At 44.0% G+C, this 9,833-nt stretch overlaps 1 non-coding gene across 1 annotated transcript; it reads left to right on the top strand.

Moving 5' to 3' along the window:
* The first annotated feature begins 9,548 nt into the window (after positions 1-9,548).
* On the top strand, positions 9,549-9,625 carry TRNAA-UGC (transfer RNA alanine (anticodon UGC)). The gene has a single exon. It is a non-coding gene; the product is annotated as a tRNA-Ala (tRNA).
* The last annotated feature ends 208 nt before the right edge of the window (positions 9,626-9,833 follow it).

The following is a 9,833-nucleotide window of genomic DNA, read 5'->3' on the forward strand; positions in this document are numbered from 1 at the left end:
AAAGGAATTTGTGGCTATGGAGGCTTTGTCCATTCATCATTTTAATAGAGGCCATTCTCCTTTCCTGGTTACAGAAGGTCTCATTCCAAACAGTGCAGCCCTTTTATTATTTTAAAGATGAGAAATTAATTTCAGACAATGTTCAACACTAACTGGGAACAAAACCCAGCGACGAGCATGCCAAGGCTGGTAAGGAAATGAAGTTATAAACATGTTTCCGATTATAATGTTTTCGGTTTGTTTAATTTTTCCAAGATGTAGAATTCTTTGCTTCCTGGATGTGCTTAGATTTCATCAGTATTAGTGTATTTGAGTCGTCCTTTTCGGTCATCATGATTTTGGCACTTTAGCCTAGGCAGCATGCTGTGCTTCTCAAAACATGTACCACCCATTTTGTGTGAACAGAGCAATAGATATATTTTCTACCTACAGTATGTGTGATTGGAAACACAGATTTGTAAGCCACCAAACCTGGAAAATCCACCCATTGCCCTATTCACACAAAATGATGAATGTGTGTATCAAGAAGATCATGTGCAACATAGAGTAATTCCACACATGATGGATAATGCACTTCCAATCCTCTTTATAGATCATTTAGAACGGATTTTTTTGTGTGCGGAACAGTCATTGGCTGCTTCCACACACATTGGATAATCCACTTCCAATACTCTTTAGTGAACATTTGAAACTGATTTTCCATGTGTGGAACAAAAAATCCACTTAAAAAGATTGCAAAAGTGCATTGAAAGTGCATTATTCAACGTGTGTGGAAATGGCCATTGTCTAGGTATGCAAGGCAGGACTGCCAGAATCTTACTGCTGAAAAGGCCTATTGTTTGAAGTGATTTTAGTCATTCCCTCTTTATGTGGAGGACTTGGTGGCTAAGTGGGAACAGATTTCTAGCACAGGTCAGCTGTATCTGCCACCCAGATCATGGTTTGAAGATGCAACCCATCAAACACATACGAGCTGATTCCGCACACGTTGGATAATGCACTTTCAATGCACTTTATCAATAGTTTGAGGTGGATTTTTTGTTCTGCACATGAAAAAATCCATTCCAAATGATCTATAAAGAGGATTGGAAGTGCATTATCCAACGTGTGCGGAATCACTCAGGATCTCTTGGAGTAATATTCTGACAGTGCTGGGAACCTGATATGAGCCAATGAGGTTTACAGCACCACTCCCCTCTGTTGCTACGGATGCACCAGCACCAGGTTTACACTGATGCAGCATTTCCACAGAGCTAGGACATCATATCGCCCACCAAAGGCTTTGTTTCCTTTCTAAGTGCTTTCCAGAATGGTGTATGGATTGCATCTTAAATGCCCTGTTCAAGATCCAAGCTGTGCTCTGAGCAAGATCCTTAAGAACTGCAGGTGTTTAAGCCAGCCCAGAGGCACAAACCAAAGGGCTCTTGTCCTTCACCTTTCAGCCTGATGGTCACAGTTTGGAGCTTGCAGGAGGAACAGTCAGGAGAGAGTCACCTGCTCCGAACGTAGCAGCCTCCCCCTCTCACCCTTTCTCTTGTTCATTTCCATTGCATTTTCTCTTTTGTATTCTGAGCCACTTTGGGTTTCCGTGGGGGAGATAACCAGGATACAATTGATATAATTGATTAATTAATCTGATATACAAAGCCTACTTGAGGGTGATGGGGTGGGGGAAAGACTTGGGTTCATTTACAAGCTTAAAACAAAGGAACTCCTGGGACTAAATATAGACATAGGATTCTTATCTTGCTACAGATGCTAATTCTGCACTGTGTCTTTACATCCTAACTCCTTTCTTTGCTTCACCCCACCCACCCCCTGACTGTTATATAAGGGCTCAGAGCTAAACTACACAAGATGAATTACATGAAGACGCTCAGGTGAAAGGAGATACAATGTTAGCTGGGAAGTGTAGTTTGAATTTCACCTCTCTCTACAGAGCCGGCAAAGAGAGTTCCTTGGAAGGTTTGTTGATTTCACCTCTCTACAGAGCTGTGAAAGATCACTTCTCAGAGGGTTTGTTAATAACTGACAGAGACTTGGGGAGGCAAATAGGAAATTAACAAACTCTCTGAGGAGTGATCTTTGCAGGTTCTATAGAGAAAGGTGAAATGAACAAACTATGGGTCCCAGCTAACACTGCGTCTCCCTTCATTTGAGCATCCTTGTGTGATTTGTCTCACGTAGTTTAGCTCTCAGGGATCTCCATTCCTACTCTTGTCTGAAGAAGAGAGTTCTGACTCTTGAAATCTTATACTCTTGAAATCTCTTAAGGTACCCCTGGACTCAAATCCTGCTGTTATATTTAGGATGTTGAACATCTTAAAGTGTTTAGCAAATAGGGGTAATTATTTTGTGAACACAGCTCTCTTTCAGTTTCCTTCTCGCGTTCCTCTGTCTATCTGCTGATGGGTGCAACACCTGGAAGTCACCGTTTCAAGCAAGAGTGCTTGTTTCATATGCATTGGCAACATGCAGAGTCAAGGGCCCCGTTGCAGTTGCTAGACTGTGTGGGCAGAGGAGCGTAGGAGGCACAACAGAAGCAGATTTGTGCCGAGTGTTTACTTGTATTATTTGCTGGCTCGATAGCACGTTATCTGCATTTGCTTAATATCTTGGGTGATCCAGCAATCTGAATATTAGCTTTTATCTGACGCTATCACCATTAGCATTATGAGCTGTCTGACGGTTGAAGTTCCTGCAGCTTTTCGAGACTTCGGTGAGCGGTGGATTTATTCTTCCTATTAGGGATGGTTGGTGTCTATCGGTCTTATACTCTCATTACCTGGGTTATTTCAATTTTTTAGAGCTCCATGTGCATGCAATAGGATTGTCACTGCTCGTTCATTATCATATCCACTCCTATTGTGCCGACTGCTTTCTTTCCAGGAAACAATTAACTGGAGAACATATCTGAGCATAACCATTCCAAATATTAATTACAAATATTAATGGCATATTAATATTTTAATTTCATAAGGAAATAGAGGGATATATTTAGTTGCTAGCACCATGACCCAGCTTGGGTTACAGCATAGTGTTGTATTTGTAAGTCAGCTATTTAAATTCAAATCCTCACCAAACCTTTGAAGATCTCTTGATGGCCTTGAGCAAAAGGGTTGGCCATTCCATGGGTCATAAAAGCATTAGAAGAGAGGGTTAGGAGACTGGGAGGAGGACTCATGGCCCCAATCTTACTGTTTGAAAATCAGATTGGTGCAATGGACAGAAGGGCCTTCTGTCAGTTGCATCTGGTTCACCAACTCTCAGCCTTCTTAGACTATGCTTACCTGGCCACACCTTTGGCAGCCTCTTGGTTGGACTACTGTAATGTGCTCTGCATTGGGCTGCCCTTGAAGGCAACATGGAAACTCAGCTTATTTGGAATGGTGCATTCTGATAATCAGCGTCTAACCAATGGGAACAGATTTCACCTATCTCAATCTGATGAAGAGAACTGTGATTCTTGAAAGCTTATGCTACAATCGTTGGTTAGTCTTCAAGGGGCTACTGGACTCTTTGCTATTTTACAACTACAGACTAACATGGCTAACTCTTCTGGAGCCAGTTTGGTGTAGTGGTTAAGAGCGCAGGACTCTAATCTATAGAGCCGGGTTTGATTCCTTACTCCTCCACTTGAAGCCAGCTGAGTGACCTTGGGTCAGTCACAGCTTCTAGGAGCTCTCTCAGCCCCACCCACCTCACAAGGTGATTGTTGTTGTGGGGATAATAATGACATACTTTGTAAACCACTCTGAGTGGGCATTATGTTGGTAATGGTGGTATATAAATAGAATGTTGTTGTTGTTGTTGTTGTTATCTATCATCTATCTTAAAACAGCTACTTTAACAAAAACAACAAAGTTTACAAAGTATGTTATTATTAATCTCATGTCATTCACCCTGTGAGGTAGGTGGGGCTGAGAGCTCTGAAAGAACTGTGATTGACCCAAGGTCAGCAACAAAGAAGAAAAGGGGGTGGGGGAAGAGCCCCCCCAACCCCCCCACTCAACCCAAACAAGCGGGGGGGGAATAGAGGAGTCAAGTATTCCAAGAAGGTATTTATTATGGATGTGCACAAAATATAGGTTAAAAACCAATTAAATACTTAAGGCCTGAATGGCAGGCTACATGCATATGTTAAAAATTGATAAAATGTTCTCCATACATGGATGATGATACAGTCCAATGACCAACACAAAGACAGACCATATGCATTTCAGACCTCTATTTTTTCCCCCTGACCCAAGGTGACCCAGCTGGCTTCAAGCGGAGGAGTGAGGAATCAAACCCGATTCTCCAGATTCGAGACCTGCCGCTCTTAACCACTACACCAAACTGGCTGCCAGTTTGTTTCTGAGTTCAATTCAAGGTGCTGGTTATGACATTTAAATCTCTTCACAGCCTAGGACACAAATATCTAAAGGATCGTCTTCTCCCACATACTCCATGCGCCAACTACAGTTCTCAGGCTGCCTTCTACTGGTTGTTGTCCCACTTGAGTTACTCACTTAGCATCAACCAAAGCCCAATCCTTCTCAATAATACCTCCCACTTTGTGGAACATGTTTCGTGAGGAGATGTGAAGGCATATCTCCTTGGAAATGTTTCAGCCCTTTTTTTAACCAGCGTTTTTAATGGGGTCTGTATGGCTGGTGCATTTTGGGAGAGTAGCTTATTTGGGATTTGATATTGATTTTAAACTGTGATGTTTTTAATTATGATTTGTAACCATGTTGAGGTGCAAGAAAAGGCAGGATATAAGTATTTTAATAAATACATAAATAAGAGTTACTCAGCTGGTTCAGACTAGTGGTTCATTTAGATCATCATTCTGTTTCACACAGTGGACAAGCAGTTGGAAGGACAACAGAAAAGGCCATCAAGGCCAACCCTTCCCCTGATGTTGTCTCCTGGATAGAGAGGTTTCTTTTTCTGGCTAATAGCCATTGATGGCCCTTCTGTCCTCCATGTCTCTGTCAAATCCCCCTTTAAAGCCAACTTTCCTTGTGGCTATCACTACATCTTCTAGCAGTGAATATCACTATTTTATTACACATCATATGAAGCAATACCTCCTTTCTAGGGTTACCAGGTCCCCTTACCCACCCTGTGGGAGTGGGGGGACCTAGCACTTACTTTTTTGCCACTCCCATTGTGCTCTTCTGGGAAGTGATGTCCCTGGAAGTGATGACATCATGCAGGTGTGGGGCCCACTGTGAAGCGTGGGAGTGCTCTCTAGGTGGTGCAATGACATGACTCTTGGGAAGTGATGTTGTCACGCCGCCCTAAGAGTGTGCCCGGGAGGCCTGTTCCCACACTTTCCCCCTTGCCCACCACCTAAGTGATGTTAGGGGCAGAGAGTGGAAGCAGGCGGGTCCCCCACCCCCGCCAGAGGAATGGGATCCCTACTCCTTTCCCTAGTGTTAGACCAGTGTTCTTTTTTGGTCTGCAGGTTCCCTTGCATTGGATAGAAAATTTGGATTGCTACCAAACTGTTGCAAAAGGTTGTTAGTGGTGGGGAATTTGTGGCAGAGAAGCAGTGGATAGGAGGATAATAGTTTTGAATGCATATTTTCTGCAACAGGGAGAAAAGCATGGAAGAGGAAGATGGGAAAAAGCAGGAAGTTGGTCAAGGGGCAAAGATCCCCTCCTAGGCACTACTTCCCTGTTGCAAATGGACTCCTCCAAGCTGCCATTTAATGACAGTTCAGGTTCCTAATCATGAACAATTAGTTCAGCACTTGCTACATCTGCAGTCTTGTCCGTGAGACTGCTGTGTTGCTGAAATGATAAATATACAGTCATCCACTTAGAATCAGTAGCGTAGGAGTTGGGCAGTACTCGAAGAAGAAAGAAAAAAGGAGGCTGATTTCATTTCAGAGTTGGAACTGACTCAGTTTAGCCTGCAATCCATTTACCATCTTTATGTATATGACTGCTGGGTAAACTATTTTCTAATAAGCTTGAATTAGACATTCACACTTCATAATCATAATTAAGATATCAATAAATCATATATTTAGTTCTGAACCAGGCCATAGAGTGTGGAATTAAAAATCTACAAAACAGACACAGTCAGACAGTTTAGGTGGGTAGCTGTGTTGGTCTGCAGTAGAACAGCAGGATTTGAGTCCAGTGGCACCTTGGAGACCAACAAGACGTTCAGAGTCTAAGCTTTTGAGAGTCAGAGCTCCTTTCTTCAGATACAAGTCATACAGGGGGATTTCTCTACAAATATGAAGGAAGCCCCAGGTTTGCAGAAAAATCTGAATTCTTAAAAAAACATACATTGGGGGATTAAAACTCCCCGTATAATAGAAATAATACTTGTGGATGTAAGGAAAGAATGCTCAATGAGATTAAAATCTGAGATATCAGTAGGTACCCATTTTGGAATCTGCTAGCCAACCACAACCCTATTGCCCTGCTTTGGTTTTGTAAAGCAAAGCAAAGGGGTGAATAGTGGTGGTCTGGGAGGCCAAAAACAACCCTGGAAAAGGTCTCACTCCCACCTCTGTCATGTCTCCTGATGGAGGAGGAATCACTGGGGCAGCTCAAGTGGTGACTGCTGGAGCTGGACTCAGTGGAAATGGCCACCGTACAACTTGTCCAAACTTTTCCTGGGGAGGGCTTTCAGGGGGAGGAAAGGAAGAAGGCTCAAGGGAGCGGGCAGATAAAGACAGGTTGACTGGTGGGTGGGAAGGAGAGAAAGATGTAGGAAAAGAGGAGAGGCTATGGTGGCTAGGGATGCTATCCCTCTGCTGGGGATGGGGGATCCCTTGTCCCCAGCCTCTGCCTCCACTCACCTGTCAGATGAGAGGAAGGCACCTGGTGTTACCCAAATAAGTGGTCTCCTAATTAGTTGGGGGAATTAGCTTTAAGGAGACAAGTGTGAGAGAATAACTGGGATTCTCCACCTATGTTTAAGGGGATTATTCCTTTAGAGAACTTTCAAATAAGCCAGGCAGATGTCAAAACGGAAAGGTTTTTTTTATTAAAGAGAAATAAAAGGGCAAATGTACAGAAAACCACATGCAGCACACATATAAGGCTAACTAAGGAAATCAGGAAGGAAAGGAGAATTATGGTAGCTGCTTTGGATCTCCATTGTAGAGAAAGACAGTATATAAATTAAGTAAATTGAGAAATGTAGGCAAAGATGGGGGGCAGATAAAAGGGAAGTTGTTTAGTAGGGAAAGATGAGTATATGGAAGCTGCCAAGATGAGGGAAAGAGGAAATAATGTGGGGAAGGGGATACAGGGAAACGTGAATTACCCCCTGTGAGTCCTTGGAGGTACCCCACTGTGCAACTGGGCTTAGCTCAACTGGTACCACGCAACTGGGCCATAAGGGACAGTAGGGCTGCCAGAACCCTTGGTGAGGACTGGGATCCCCCACTCCCACCCTCTGCTCCCTGCCACCATTCACCTGGCTGGTGAGAGGGAAAAGTGGGGGAACAGGGCTCCCAGGTGTGCTCCTGGAGCAAAGTGACAACATCAATTAACATCATCGTGCTGCCCTCAGAGCATTCCCTTGTTCTGCAGTGGGTCAATTTGGGCCCCAAATGGGCTTTACATGATGACGTCACTTCCTGGAAGTGATGTCATTGTGCTGCCTTGGGAGCGCTCCCACGTTTTGTACATGTGTGAAGACAATAAAAAGGTGGGTGCCAGTCCCCCTCCCCCTGGCCTGCTGGGAGGGTAAGAGGCCCAGACAAAAAGCTCTCCTCTTAAATTTCAAAAATATACCAACAATTTACTAAAGTGCAAGAGTGCAAGAGTGCAATCAATCATATATACAAAATATCTTACAGTATATATTCCAATTACATATATCAGTACTTTCTAAAGTCAACTCACAGATCTTGTTGTTAGTACCAATTATTCAAAATCAAAGGCAACCAGATTGATTTCACTATTGCACTCTTGCACTTTAGTAAATGGTTGGTATATTTTTGAAATTTAAGAGGAGAGCTTTTTGTCTGGGACTTTATATTTTCTCCTTTGAGTGCCTCTATTTGTTTACCGGGAGGGTAAGAGGACTTGGCAACTCTAGGAAAGAGGCTGCAAGAGAGGGGAAGAGGGAAAAGTGGGGGCAGACAAAGGTGGGTGGGATGGAGAGAAAGACGGGGGGAAAAAGGGAGGCTATGAGGGGCAGGGAACAGAAAGAGGACACGGCGAGGGAGGAGGAAATAAGATAACTCCCACAAGTCCTTGTGGGTCCCTCATTTGTACAATACAATGAGGGAACATCACCACAGCTCTGAGAATACATAACAGTTATTACCATATTCCTGAATCTCCACACACTTCCTTACCTTCTTCTCGAGTAAGATTGTCTTTTTGAAACTCAAATTACCCACTCCAATTTTTGATTAATTTTTTTGTTCTACTGGAATCCTTTGTCTCCTGGTATCCATCCGCTGCTGTCTTTAATGGCATTCCAGACAATATTTGTTTGGCATTCTCAAACTAATCTTCACCTCCCGTGACTTCTTGCTGTTCTTCTCCCTTTATAAACCTAGCCTTTGAGACCGTGAGCCTAAGAGCAGGTACTGTGAGCCTTTTATTCTGTTTTATGTACAGTACCCAGTCCAGTAAATGTCCCAGAAATAAATATTACAATCTGCTCATTTTTTCAAGAAGTGAGATAGTTAAAACACGCAGGAGGATGCCAGCTACCACAGAGCAAGAGGAGAGAGTGAATCTTGATGGTTAGGACATGCCTTGTATTCAAAACATTCCTGGATTAACACCTGAACTTCAACCACAACAACAATTGCCACAATGACCACTTTTCCAGACAGTTAATGCCCCACTCAGAGAGGTAACAAGGTCAGTGTTATTATTACTCCCACAATACAGCAAGGGAGCTGGGGCTGAGAGGAGCGGCCTACCCAAGGCCGCCTTATGAGCTCATGGCAGTTGAGGGATTCAAACCATCAGAGTGCTGATTTGCAGTCCAACCACTTAACCATGATAAGGATCTTAGGTAGTAAATAGCTGGGGAAAAACTTTTTCTGATCATAACACTGGTGAGCCACTGCCAGTTGTTTGGGAGTGAGGATTCACCTCACGTGGGTTCAGGTCAGCAATGAAGATTGCAGGTGGCCAGTGGCCATGAGCTCTGCTGAGGCCACTTCATTTTCATTGCTGGGGGGTGGCACATGGAGAGAGCATCAAGCATGTGTTGGGAATATTCCCCGGCTCCCATGAGGAGAAGAATTCTTACGAGGGGCCAGGGACACTGACACAGCCTGTGCAAGATGCAAGATCCTGTTCAGGCAGTTGGGGAGGGTAGCTGAAAAGGACTGTCACTAGTGGTTGTCTGTGGCAAAGTGAGGAAAGGCACTGACTGTTGTAAACAGCTTCCCTCCAGACTGAGGCCACAGGAGGTTAGAAGGTGGCAAAGGAATCCCAAGGGTGGAGTAAGGTGCAGCCATCTCCTTCACCTCCCCAACTCCAGGGTGTTTGAGGATCACCCGGATGGTGGCAGCCATGAGAGACCTGAGGGAACGTCTAGGTGAAATAGTCCTGCACTATGAGGGGAGGCTCTATGGCTCAGTGGTAGAGCATCTGCCTTGCATGCAGAAAGTCCCAGGTTCAATTCCTGGCTTCTCCAGTTCAAAGGTCTAGTTGATGTGAGAGGCCTCTACCTGAGACTCTGGAGAGTGGTTGCCAGTCTGAGTAGACAATAACGACCTTGGTGGCCTGAGGGTCTGACTCAGTACAAGGCATCTTTGTATAATTTTAAAAAAACCTACCTATCCATTTCTTATCTGACTCTGTGTGTGTATGTGTTGTTTTTCATGTGTGAGCAAATCCTAAGA

This window comes from Eublepharis macularius, chromosome 6, assembly GCF_028583425.1.
Source record: "Eublepharis macularius isolate TG4126 chromosome 6, MPM_Emac_v1.0, whole genome shotgun sequence".
Classification (NCBI taxonomy): domain Eukaryota; kingdom Metazoa; phylum Chordata; class Lepidosauria; order Squamata; family Eublepharidae; genus Eublepharis; species Eublepharis macularius.